The sequence below is a fragment of the Callorhinchus milii genome, unplaced genomic scaffold, assembly GCF_018977255.1.
Source record: "Callorhinchus milii isolate IMCB2004 unplaced genomic scaffold, IMCB_Cmil_1.0 Scaffold6, whole genome shotgun sequence".
Classification (NCBI taxonomy): domain Eukaryota; kingdom Metazoa; phylum Chordata; class Chondrichthyes; order Chimaeriformes; family Callorhinchidae; genus Callorhinchus; species Callorhinchus milii.
The window spans coordinates 28,770,617-28,784,532 of record NW_024704747.1 but is presented as its reverse complement, the minus strand read 5'-3'; the positions used below and the strand labels follow the sequence as shown (position 1 = coordinate 28,784,532).

The 13,916-nt window shown below is 43.0% G+C and overlaps 1 long non-coding RNA gene and 2 other non-coding genes across 3 annotated transcripts; all 3 read left to right on the top strand.

Annotated features, from left to right (window-relative positions):
* Positions 1-1,525: 1,525 nt before the first annotated feature.
* On the top strand, positions 1,526-1,596 carry trnag-gcc. Its single transcript has one exon. It is a non-coding gene; the product is annotated as a tRNA-Gly (tRNA).
* Positions 1,597-2,081: 485 nt separating this feature from the next.
* Positions 2,082-2,153, top strand: trnaa-cgc. Its single transcript has one exon. It is a non-coding gene; the product is annotated as a tRNA-Ala (tRNA).
* Positions 2,154-6,577: 4,424 nt separating this feature from the next.
* On the top strand, positions 6,578-12,658 carry LOC121849418. Its single transcript, XR_006085219.1, has 2 exons — positions 6,578-6,803; positions 8,576-12,658. It is a non-coding gene; the product is annotated as an uncharacterized LOC121849418 (long non-coding RNA).
* Positions 12,659-13,916: the final 1,258 nt, after the last annotated feature.

Here is a 13,916-nt window from a genome sequence, read left to right as displayed (position 1 = left end):
TGGAAAGCAGTGAATTCTGTTTTTCCCAGTCTGGAGGAAAACAAATGGAAGTATACCTGATCGTACAAATGAACGTTTCTTTGATTGAGTTCGTCTCTGTTGATAGCACTTTAGCTTCTGGGTCTGAAATTGGCAATGCAAAGACCCACCTTGGGACTTCATCTCACCATCTCGGCTGCTACTCCCGGAGGAAGTTCTGAGTTGTTGGAGGAGCTCTTAGTTGGATGAGATGATAAAGAGATATCATGTATGCCTGTGTTTTTAAACACTTTGAAAAGAGAAGGGAGTTTCTCCCCGTGTCTTGAAAGCGGTAGACCTATTTTTAACGAATGACTTTGCAATACTTTTTGTTCCCCAAGTACATCGCCATTTGTTCTGATTAAAGTTGGGAGTCTAAATCATTTCTCCCATTACCCATCCTCCAGGTGACAAATTAATTAAAAACAAGCTTCTATTCCTGACACTACTTTTAGCACAATTACCGCTCGATTGCATATAATATTAAGTGTAACTAAAATGGATTACCAAGCAGTAACTATGAATATCAATTAAGTTCATTGTTAGGTCTCATTAGCAATTGAATCAGTGCTCCGTGTATTTCTATCCGCAAAGTACACCGTGTCCAAATTTGGAGTGAATCAAGTGTCCCAACAAGACCCGTCAGAGTGGTTTTCACTGTCCAGCACGGAGTCGGTTTGGTTCCCGAAATAATCCTGGTGGGTGACATGGCGGCTCGCACGCCGCCGGGGCGTCGCCAGGCGCCTCACGGGATGTACACCGCAGAGTGAGTGGACTGAGCGCGGTGATCGCGTGGGCGCAACGCAAGGCAGCCGGCCGCGCGCAGTGAAGCGGAGCGCTTTGTTTGAGAGCGGCTCCCTCCGTCCGTCCGTCCCTCCCTCTCTCCGTCCGTCCCTCCCTCTCTCCCTCTCTCCCTCCCTCCCTCCGTCCGTCCCTCCCTCCCTCCGTCCGTCCTTCCGTCCCTCCCTCCCTCCCGCCCTCTCTCCCTCCGTCCGTCCGTCCCTCCCCCTCCTCCCTCCCTCCCTCCGTCCCTCTCTCCCTCCCTCCGTCCGTTCGTCCCTCCCTCCCCTCCCTCCCTCCGTCCCTCTCTCCCTCCTCCCTCCCTCCGCCCTCTCTCCTCCCCTCCGTCCGTCTCTCGTCCGTCCCTCCGTCCCTCCCTCACTCCCTCCGTCCGTCCGTCCGTCCCTCCTCCTCCTCCCTCCCCTCCCCCCCCTCCCCGCCCCCCCCCTGGAGACAGTGACCCGCGCGGGGACCGTCCCTTTGGACCCGCATTTGCCCAAAGTACGAGTCGCGTCCAACACAAAGCAGAGGACGCAGACCCTCCCGAGACGGGGGGTTGAGAGGCCGGGGGGGGGTGGGGGGGGGGTCAGCGCGGGGATTATTATTATTATTATTATTATAACCGATGCTATGTTTTGGGGTTGGATCAGGGCCTCAGCAGCAGTGACCCCTGAACCCCCAGACGGCGCGTACCAGAGGCATCGCGTGCAGCCGCCGCTGTCCGTGTGCATCGGTGGTTCAGTGGTAGAATTCTCGCCTGCCACGCGGGAGGCCCGGGTTCGATTCCCGGCCGATGCAAATTATTTTTATTAAAAAAATAATAATAATAATAATAATAACAACAACAACGCAAATAAAAATAACGTCAACAGATAAACAAGTAAGTAAATAAAGAAATAGGAACGAAACCTTTTCAATGAAAACGCTGACGAGGGGTGGGGGGGGGGGGTTTAAGAAAAAATGGACGCGCGCGCACAGCACCAGCACCAACGGCCGACGTTTTAAATGAACGACCGCTCGCGGGGGACCCCCGTCGTCTCGGGAGTGCCGCCGCCGCCGCCGCCGCCGTCACTTTCTAACCTCAAGAGCCACTTTTCACCGACTGGGGGGGGTGGGGCAATAGCAACGGAACCGACGTCGGTGGCGGATCGTAAAGAGTCGGTGGAGATGCGCGCGCGGGTCTGTGTGTGTGTGTATATAAAAAGAAACGCGTGTGGGCTGTGACGGTTGAGGATCGGCCGAGCCCTATGTGAGCCCATCAGTCGGCAGCGCTCTGCGGGCTGGGGGATGTAGCTCAGTGGTAGAGCGCGCGCTTCGCATGTGTGAGGTCCCGGGTTCAATCCCCGGCATCTCCAACCGCAGCCACGTTTTACATCTCTCTCACACTGAGAGCCCCACCAACTCCCTCCACTCACTCTCTCTGTGTGTGGGTGTGGGTTTGTTTTTATTTTATATATATATAAATTTATATTTATATATTTTAAAAAAAACATTTTTTACCGACTCTTAATAATAATAATCCTTGCATTTGATGCAGCGCTTTTCACGTCGGGAGGACGTCCCAAAGCGCTTCACAGAACACACTGTAAAGTGAATTGACTGTATATTTGTGGGCGAAGGCGGCGGCCGATTGCGCACAGCAATGTCCCACAGACAGTCGTAGATTGAAAATGACCAATTTATTATTGTTTTGGGGTTTTGGAGGGATTACTATTAGGCGTTTATTTTTTATTAGATTATTATTTGGAGGGATTATTATTAGGCGTGTTATTAATGCCTCTCTTAATAATTATTAATAATAATACAATCCTGATTTTTACTGACCCTTAATGCCTCCCCTTTCTCTTAATGATTGCTTCTTCTTCTTATTATTATTCTATTGTTGTTAATTATTAAGGGGAGTCATTAAGGGTCGGTAAAAATGTGTGTGTTTTTTTAAAAAAAAGGTACCAAGTTGTGTCTTTTTGAGCAGGTTCAATTATTGTTATTGTTGTTATTGTTATTATTATTAAACCTGCTCAAAAAGACACAACTTGGTCCATTTTTTAAAAAAAAACATTTTTTACTGACTCTTAATGCCTCTCCTTCCCTTAATAATTAATAATATAAGGAATTTTTACTGACTCTTAATGCCTCCTTCTCAATAATTCCTTATTATTATTATTATTAATTATTAAGGGAAGGAAAGCCATTAAGAGTCAGTAAAAATGTGTGTTTTTTAAAAAATAAATTAAAAATGGTACCAAGTTGTGGCTTTTTGAGCAGGTTCGATTATTATTGTTGTTATTATTATTGAGCCTGCTCAAAAAAACACAACTTGTTCCATTTTTTAAAATAAACATTTTTACTGACTCCTAATGGCTCTCAGTATTAATTTTAAAAAAATGTATTCACGAATGCAGTGGTTATTATTATATATAATAATCCCGGCGTTTGAGAGATGTCTCAAAGCGCTTCACGGAATATACCGTAAAGTGGATATTATAATAATGTTATTATTTATATTGTATTTAATATAAAAGTTATATTAGAATATTATATTATGTTTTAGATACATTATTATAATAATATTCCATGCGTTTGAGTATTTTTTTATTTTACAAAATAGTCAATCCACTGTTAAGTGCATTGAGCCGACTCAACGTTGTGGTAAGGCACGATGTCAAATGTAAGTACTGTATTATTATTTTACATAGCGTCTTCTCTCGTAGTTGATACGTCTCAAAGCGCTACATGGAATATACTGTAAAATGGATTGACTGGATTTTGTGGGTGAAACGCAGCAGCCGATTTGTACACAGCAATGTCCCACAAACAGTTGTGGTGTGAGTGTTTTATTTATTTTATTAAATTATGTATTACTTTTTATTTAAAGTGTTTTTATTAAATTTACATTAGTTGAATAAAAAGTAGTCAATCTCTGTAATTAAAAGGCAAGTTTGACTTTTCAAGACTGATAAATGTTTACCATGTTTTATTAGCAGTAAGGTAACTAACTATTCCTGGAAAGAATAGGGGTTGGGGGAAAATGCTGCAGGTTCAGTAAATGGCAGTAATAATAATAATAATAATCCTTGGATTTGATATAGCGCCTTATCACGTCTTTGAGATGTCTCAAAATGCTTCACAGAACATACTGTAAAGTGAATTGACCGTATATTTTGTGGGCGAAATGTGGGGTGAATTTAATAATACTACAAAATTACATTTGTATAGCGCCATTGACGTTGGGAGGACGTCCCAAGGCGCTGGACAGTCCATGTTTCTTTGCATCTCATATAGCGTCTTATCATGTTGTTGAGACATCTGAAATATATATATATATATTATTCAATAATATTTGAAAATACAGCTGACGCATTGGAAATCATTAAACATGAGATTTCTCGAAAAATCCCAAGATTTTTTAAAATTGTTAAGATTTTCTTTGGGCCACACAAAAAAAAACGAACGCCTTCTGGCGAATAAAAAAAAAACTTTGGTTTTTTTTTGGGGGGGGGAAAGTGAAAAAAAAACGTATTGATGAAAATAAAAAGGAGGATTCTCCTCTCATCAGAGAGATGCAACGTCGGTTCTTTTTTTTTTCCGCCTCCCAATCGTTTCTCGTTTGGAAAGTTTAGCAAATTCCTCCCTCTTGTCACCCGCCCCAGATTTATTTTCCCCTCCCAGGTCACGGACTGTACAAAATGGATTAAAAGCAGCTTACATAACAGCGTAGAGAAGGCGGGTAGCATTTGCGTCAGCCTCGAGATGGGAAGTTACTAAATATAGTGACATACGTGCGGAAGCGGACTATATTTAACCCGGTGGGTCAGACAGACTGTGTGTGTGATCTCTCTCGGGGCGTTTTGTGGGAAATACTCTTCCAAATTTCAAAGCAGCACAAAAACTGCTGTCCCCCACCGTGTAATCTAACGGGTCAAATTATTAACACGGTGTGTGTCGCTTAACTTTCAGCCAAGGAATAATAGCACTGATTGTAGCTGTATGTCTATATTATATATATATATATATAGAGAGAGAGAGATTTATATATACTGTGTATCTCTGAATCAATCCCTGGTCGCAGTGAACACATTTTAGGATTACAATCAAGTTTAAAAGTAACCTTTTAAAAGTCAGGACACCTGTCTGTCTGTCTGTCTGTCTAAGACACGTTTGGTTTCAATCGCTTCACTTCTCCTCCTGCAAAAAGAGAGCACCCATTCACCCCAAAGGTGATTTAATCATTGGCGTGAATAGCTTTTGCTGTGTGTGTGTGTGTGTGTGAATAGATATAAATATAAACACACGTCGAATTGGATCCATTGCATGATGTCTCTGTGTGTGTCTATCTGTGTGTGTGTGTCTGTGTGTGTGTCTATCTGTCTGTGTCTCCCTCTCTCTCACTGTGTTTGTGTGTGTCTGTGTGTGTCTATTTGTGTGTCTCCGTTTGTGTGTGTCTCTGTGTGTGTCTATCTGTCTGTGTGTGTCTGTGTCTCCCTCTGTTTGTGTGTGTGTCTCTGTCTGTGTGTGTCTGTGTCTATCTGTCTGTGTGTGTCTGTGTCTCCCTCTCTGTTTGTGTGTCTCTGTGTGTGTCTCTGTGTGTGTCTGTGTGTGTGTGTGTGTGGGGGGAGGGGGAAGCCACGAGGGCCGTTTCCATCGTGTGCGGTGTTGGCTGAGAGGATTCCCCCCTCTCTCTCTCTCTCTCACTCACTCTCGCTGTGCTGATCTATATCTATCAATGTAAATATAAACATATAACATCGCGCGCGTGTGTGTGTCTGTATTTTTTTTCCTCACTCGATTGTCGTCAGTGGAAAACAAGATGCCCCAAAAAAATCCGCAGCTGCTCCACCGAGAGCGGGAGAGGGCGGGAGGGAGGGGAGGGGGGGGGGGCGGTGGAGGCTATTTATAGCGTGACGCGTGACGCACGCACGAGTGGCGCCGGCGCTTCCCGCCCTCCGCTCAGTCAGCGCGAGAGAGAGAGCGAGAGAGAGAGAGCGCGAGCGAGCGAGCGAGCGCCGCCCGCCCTGCGTCACCCGGGCTCCAGCCGTTGGTTGACGTCAGCGTGACGCAGGCCGGGCAGAGGCCGTTGGTTCCAGGAGGGAAAAGGAGAGAGCGCGAGGCAGGCGCGAGCGGGAGGCCAGGCGAGGCCAAGGGCGGGCGGGCGCGCGCGCAAGTGACGAGGCTTCCCGTCACGAGCGGGAGCCGTTGGGACTCTCGCCCCCCCCCCCCCTCACCACGGGCCAGCACTGCGCATGGGCACCGCGCCGACCCCCCCCCCCCTCAGCCCCCGCCGTTCTGAGACGCCGTCCGGTCTCGAGGGCGCTATATAAATGCAAGTTGTTGTTGTTGTCGTTGTCGTATGCACAGCCCCGCACCCACCGCTTCCCCCGCACCCGCACAGTCCCGCACCCTGTGTGCACACACGCCACTCGAACCAAAGTCTGATCAGACACCGCGACGACAACAACTTGCACTTACACTGCGCCCCTCGCCCAGGATAGCGCCCCAGAGCGCTTTCCGCCTTTCTCGCCACACCCAGAGACGCCCGCCTGGCCGGGGGGGGGGGCCGGGGAGGGGGGAGTGCGGTCCAGACACCCGGGGAGTTGTGCGCCTTCGCCCCGGGGGGGGGGGGGGGGGCGGAACGTGGGTGGAGGATTGACCAGAACATGGGACAGACGGAGCGATGCTGAGGCCCTGTGTGTACTGTATTGGCTAAGCTGAAGAGTGTGTTGCCCGCCCACACCCCCTCCCCCTCCCCAACCCCCCGGCCATCCCTTTCAGCCACACAATGCAGCAAAGACCGCGCTCTCGGAGCGGCGCCATTTGCATTACGCTTTAGTTACGCGCGTTCAAGGGGGGGATCCTGGAGAGCGCACAACACACACACACACACATAAACCCCTCTCTCTCTCTCTCTCTCACACACACTCTCTCTCACTCACATGTTCCGAGGGAGGAAGCTCCTGCCTCACAATCCTTATCCCAGACTTTGCTTCTCCCACACTCTCTGCGAGATGGTGAGTAAAGAAAGAAAAGCATCGTTGTGTGTGTGTGTGTGTGTTGGTGCATTGCTTAATGCTGTATTGTTTTTTCCAACCACCAGCAGTGTTTGGTGTACATTATTTATTGCAGTCTCCATATACACATATATACACATACACGTATACATATAGTCATGTCTCTTCCTACCTGAATTGATAAACCTTTTTCTTTTTAATACGAAAATGGGTCCAATTCAACTCAAAAAAAAATCCCCCCCCTCCCCTCCGATCAAAAGACTTCATCCCTTTCAAGTCAGTGTTCCGGGAGACGTTCAGAGTTGAGTTGAGCTGCAAAGGTGATGTGTCAAACGCTTTGATATATTTTGTTCCAATGTTCCAACGTTTCCCCCTTTTTTTTGCCGCTGTGACTGATCGCGATTTAACGCGAGAAATGCAGATGAGAGCCCCCGCGGGTCCTTGTGTTGCACAGTGAGGCAGTTCCAGTGTAATTATTGACTTCCAGCACGTTTCCAAGACTGGATTTTTTAAAAAAAAAACCCACACAGAAGATGAATTCAATAACAATAATGATGATGATAATGATTATTATCAGAGGTTTGCAGTCCTCTCTGTCGCACTGTTGTGGAGGAAGAATAAATAAGTGGGCGTCAGTGGTTGTGGTTATCCAGTGGTTTGGTTGGGGGAAGGGATGTGGAGTTGTAATGCAATGGAAATAAAATGTTTCTGTTCGGCACAGTGGGATCCACGTGGGGGTACAGATGTTGTCTAATAAATGGTTAAGCATGGTCGGGCATGTAAACATATGGAAAGCAACGTGTCGCCATATGATCCATTTAGCCTTTAACCCCAAGTAGCATCAATCATGCACAATCTGTGTGAAATTACAATGATATCTCAGTGGCAAAGATGGATTTTCTGTCACAGAATGATGTGTGTGGCGGTGTGACCAGTTCATCATATATTTCGAGGGATAATGATAAATAACACTTTAAGTGCTTGTCTTTGCACGATAACCGTCTGATTTGTGCTTCAAATAGCTCCCCCCCCCCTTTGCCAAAATGCAGCGTACTTCCGACCCTACAAAAACATTAGTTATCTAAAATGTTAGTCAATTAAATCTTTTCAGTTCTCAACAATTATTAGAAGGACTTGGTGGAAGAAATCTGAATGTAGATTTAAGAGTGGTCTATGTAGAGATTCTCTGATGCTTACAAACACAAGTGTATTATGTGAAATATGATGTTATGAATAAACCAATAATTGGATAAACTTGTGTTTGACGAATGCAAACTTTGTTTCAGTGGGAATAGATTAGATTGTGCAAAACTGACACTCATTTTGACAATAGTAAATTTTAAGAAGCGTAATTTGTTTTTTAAATCTAGATTTTTAGTGTATTTTTCTTAAAATAACTTATTGTGGACCATACAAGGTGCTGCATTTAGGCTGTGTATTGGATCCAATTGATATGCTTATGCTTCATTCATAATGCATTTTAAATCAGAAATAATGTTGAATTGATGCTTATTTGTACGATACAAGTATGTTTCAGAATTGTGTGCAGTCTCCATTTCCCAGTGTACCGTTACAGAAAAATTCTAGCTTTGAATCCAGATTTTTTGATATTATAAAATATACTGTATAAATGTATTGCACTTGGTACATATCTGTGATGGGATTGGGAAAGCCTTTGTGTGCAGATGATGTACATAATAAAAACATTTTATGTTTTAAAGTGTTAGGTGAATATTTTAGTATTTATATTTCATTTCCTTTTTTGCCTACAGAGGCCATGTTTCAGACTGACATTAGTTTTGTATATGGACAGTTCATCTGGTTTAAGTGAGGTAAGTCTTCTACACATGCACCGCAGATGGCTTAAATTTGGATGATTCACTGACGTAAGCCATTCTGTGGTGACGAGTGCAGTATGTCTGCTGAAACCATATGCTGTTCTATCCCACAGCTATTGCATTTCATTTCATTCCTGGTAAGGATCTTTTTCAGCTAGTCTATTACCAGGCAAGAATGAATTTGAGTTTGCTCTGAACAATATGTGCTACACTTCAATAAAATGGAGCAATGCAGCAAATCCTTTGAAAAATAACACGAGAAAGCTCCTTGTTGGTAAGTGCTCTGTGTGTCAGCTCTGCAGTTGTGACGGTATTGGCAGAGGCTATTCTAATGCTCTACATATACTGCTGGAAGTGATATGTGTTTGAGGTATTTAAAAGAAAACAGTTCTGTGGTTCTGTTCATTAAATCAAAACTCGAAATGCGATGCTGTTTTTTTTTCAGCTGAAAGAGCTGTTTGTGTGACAAACTCATTAATAACATTTTAAAGATGAGTGTCTCTTGAAAGTTCTAAACTTTTAAAGGATCAGTTGGGAGTGAAGCACAATTCTATTGGTGCTCATGTGTCCATACTACCTGAATCCCAATTTATACTGCACTTTTCATGGTGCATTGGATGAGACTTGATGCAGCAAAAAGCTTCTTGCCTGACTATAAGGTGTAATAGTTAATAGTGGCGGTTAATTGTCTCATGCTGTTAAATGTACAGGGATATCTCCTGGCAATGGTGGCCTTTATTTTGTGGTCATAAGTCATTTATTTAGACCAATATTATTTTTGTAACACTGGCCAGTTTACAGCCTCCTGACTTGTAAGGTTCTATACAAATGTAATTTGTTGTTGTTCCCAGACAAGGGAGGAATGTCCACAACTGGAAAGCAAGTCTTAATCAGTGCGTCTGGGCATCTGTGAGTTTGTGCGTGGAATGTTTCCAATTGCACCCTGGTGTTATGGAGTCTGGCCCAACGTATAATTCACAGCAGGGCACTGTAGAGACTTTATTTGAAGGAGCGCTGCAGTACCTACACTAAATGTGCCGTCAAACAGAGTTCCTCATGGGTATAGATCCACAGCACAAAGCTGCCTTAATTCAACACAAATTTGGCAATCAAACGTGAGTGGCCACAGGAATTCCTGGTGTGGGAAGTGGAAAAATGCACTCTGTGTCATACGAGTACTTTTAGGATTAGTCACTTTGTTGGGGGTAGAATAAAGGGAGCTTTGCTGTTTGGTGTACTTGCCTGACCTGGGAATAACTTGATACTGATACATATTGAGTGGGGGAAAAAACCCTGGCTGATATGTCCTCTCTCCCCCCCCCCCCCCCCGAGATACAATTGACCAATTGTAACTCTTCTTACTACAGTAAAACTCACATAAGTCGTATCGGTTGAGACCATAACATTTAATATGACTTACCCGAAGTCCAAGTTGTCTCCTGCGATTCAATGTTGGTAAGTGGGCACGCAGCTGGTAGGGCGGCATGCCACGAGAGGTCAGGACGTCGATTCAAGGCCTCCGGTAAGCGTGGGAATAATGGAAGGTAGGGGAGCGGTGTTATGAGTTAGGAGATGAGTAATATGAGTGGTGTAGAAAATTCTAAGTGTTTTTGATAAGAAACTGAATGGGACTCGGGTGAATATACCATTTAGGTGTTTCCGATTTATAAATATAAGACTTATACAGTATTTATATCAGTGAAATGAGAGATTCAGAGTACATTTACCAACTGAGCCGTTGTCAAGCCAACTTCTCCTAATTTGAACCATATAAATCTGTATTGCATTTTCTTTTGAAATCCCTAATAATTGATTAACATCTTTTTCTTCTATTTCAGTCTCTTCCTTGAACTCTGGAGAATGCTGTGGTTACTAGCTTGTTTTAGCACAGCAGCATACATGTGTGTGGCACAGAGAAGTAATGTGTGATGATAGAGCTGTGTAAATGATTTTGTATTATCCTAATACAAAAAGACTGATGTGTCCCCCCTCCCCCCACCCGCCTGCCCCACCACATACACAAAAAAACGGAACAACAAATATATATAAAAAGGGGCCACTAATGCAGCATCAAATGGCAAACACTAACACTCTTATAGAGAAGCCCCTTATGTGAAATTAGACAAGAAGAATGAGACCAAGAAAATTAACATGAAGCAGTTGAATATTTTAAATCACAAATTGCGTTTGCGAAGTCTCAGCTAATATTAGCAGATTATGTCATGCTGCAAATGGATGTTAAAGGGTACACGTGACAGAGAAAATCTCAGACAGGAGGTGATTTTGCGGCTGAGCGGTGAAGATTGTCAGGACAGAAAGGTCAAATTGAGAGGAGGCATGGAAGTCATCAACTATCGGAAAATAGAATTATATTTATATCTGTATTGCCTGTATTTACTTCACCAATGGCTGGTCTGCAACAACGAATAGACGTGGACAGGTATTTGAAAGACACAATTTTGGCAAGGTTTCACTTAATATTTATTGAAAACAAGCACCAATTTAAGAATAGTCCTGTTATATTCCAAATCAAGATTTTTTAGTAATTATTTTCAGAATAGATATTTCTCCTGATCAACACTGTTGAAGGTATGTCTGTGTGTGTGTGTATGTGTGTGTGTATGTTAAAAAAATAAAGTGTTTTATATTTTGACCTCATCGCAAATCAATGTTTCAATCGTTATAAATACAATCTGCATCATTATAGACATATACACACACCAACTGCAGTTTGCTTTTAAAACCTTAATCTTTAATTTCTTGATGGTGCAATCGTTTTAATGTTTCTGATGGGTATGCAGTTCAAAATTCCAAAACAATTCAAAAAGTTATTCCTTTTAAAATTAAGTCATAGCCCAATTCTTAGTGAAGATTCTAAAACGTGCAATACATTTCTACTGAAGATGATGAATATTGCTGGATTCCAAAGCTGTTGACAGCCCTCTGATACTTTGAACTGAGTGTCAGCAGGCTGTTTGATTGTGAAGTGTATCCTTGTCAAACCTGTTCTCACTCGATAGCCACACGCATGCACTTTTGATAGCAATCAGGAGCAGGAACAGTTGCTGATTTATTTTTTTTCCTTCCCTCTTGCCCAGATGCACAAAGGGCAATTGTACCATCCCGACTACTTCCCTGCCTGAAATCTAACTTATGGTGTAAATTCAGCATTGTTTTGGTTTATGGTGAAAGTTCCTTAGTTTATTGCAGTGCAGAATTACTCAAAATGCTTAAACCAGTTGCAAAATTATATGAATCTTAACACCACTGAAATTAGCCATACTTGCGTCCAAGAAGATTTACTGTTGCGTAAATAATTTATATTGATCAGAAACTGACAATGGTTATTTAGTTAGACAATAGTCACTCTTACCAGATCACATTTGTTGCTGTTCATTTTCAGTTTGATAATATTGTACCACCCTAGAGCTTGGTTTGAATTAATTTATAATTGATAATAAATGAGGAGTTTGTGCACGAATTGTCAACTCTTGTGCACTGGGTTAAGTGTAGGCTCTAAGCTACATTTATTAATCCATTTTTAATGATAATCTGTCTGGAAATTTTGCACTCGTAATTTTGTATACCTGTGTACTTTAGTTGCTTAAAATTCTAATGTCAGTTTTGCAAACCTAATTGGGGGGAGGATGTTGGGAGATGTATAATTTCCTTAAGCTTTACTTAATACTAACCCCTTTCTCTCTCTCTGTGTCACACACTCACACAACACTCTGGTTATTTGACAAATTATCTCTTTTGTACCTGCTCTTCTCCCCTTCCAAAGTAAGATCAGGTCTTAAGCCACTACCCATGCATTTAGAAACATAATGCCAACTGTTTCTGTAGCACTCTATTTTCACTACTACATTAATTTGTTCAATCTACTTCAAAGCATAACATTCCCTAACAGTTATTGCTGTAGTTCCACAGCATTTGTTATTATTAACAGCATTTATGTGTTTTAAAAATGTGTTGCATTGTTTATCAATAAAATTGGCAGTGGATATTAGTAAATTATTTAACTGTGTCCTCTGCTTTATTTCATTTCTTACCCCCCACCACACCCCCCCATGTGGATGTTTCTGGATGTGTCAGAGAGAACCCAACAAGAAGGAAGAATATATTAAAGTATTTGTCATTAAACACGTATTGAAGTGGTTTGACATTATGCACTGCTGTTGCACAATGAATTAAGTGCGTGTAATAATAAATGTTTAAAGATTTTCAGCAAGGCCTTCGTTATTAAAGTAGACTGACTGTAAGTACTGCTTCAACTCATTGTGACATCCATTCCACCATCACCCCCCCACAGCCCCCCTACAAGATAAAATTGGTCACTCACTTCATGTCTGTTTGTGGGACAGTTTCTGTGCACAAATTGCCTGTGATTTTCAGTGTATGGCAGTACATTGGAATTAGACCCATTTCTAGTTTGCGTTTAATTAAAGCCATCCCCCTCCCTATTGCTGATTCTATAGACCCAAGTTAATACCGACAAGCACACACAATGAGGTTTTACTCAAATGGTCCATTTATCATAATAATAAATCATAATCATTGCATTTGATATCCCAGCGCCTTCGGGGCGTCCTGACGTGAAAGGCGCGATACAAATGTAATTTGTTGTTATGTGTTCTAGCGATTCATCACGTCCTCAAGACATCCCCAAAGCGCTTGACGGAATGCATTGTAGCGTGCAGCGACGGCACATTTTTGCGGGTGAATTTTTTTTTAAATTGAATTGCTGTGGGTTTGAGCAAAAAGTTTTTTTAAAAAAAAACACCTCGGCGTTTGAAGGGTGAAGGTGAGCGCCTCTCCCTGGTCGCACGGTGGAACTGCGCCAGTTCCGTTTCCATTTGAATGGATTCGTGCGGTTTCCAGACGACGCAAAACGGCAAAGAAAGTGGTCAGTCAAGTCAGCGGCAACGTAGCATTGCGACCGGGGTGTTTCCGCTTGAACCAACCAACACTCCCGCTTTCGATTGTTTATCCTTCTCACTGAAGCGCTTGCTCGGAAGATGACTTCACTTTTACTGACTGGCTTACTTTGCCCACGTTCTTATTTTTGGGTTTATTTCTTATGCTTTAAGAGATTTTCCTTTCGCGTCCTCCCGACGTGAAAGGAAAATCTCTTAAACCATAAGAAAGCCGCCCTACAAATGCAATCTCGTTGCGGTCGCTTTAATGCCACGCCGGGCCCATGTAGTCTTTTGTCTTGTGCGTTCGTGCGGTATTTGTCACGGTAATAGTACTGACAGTTTATGACTGACTATTT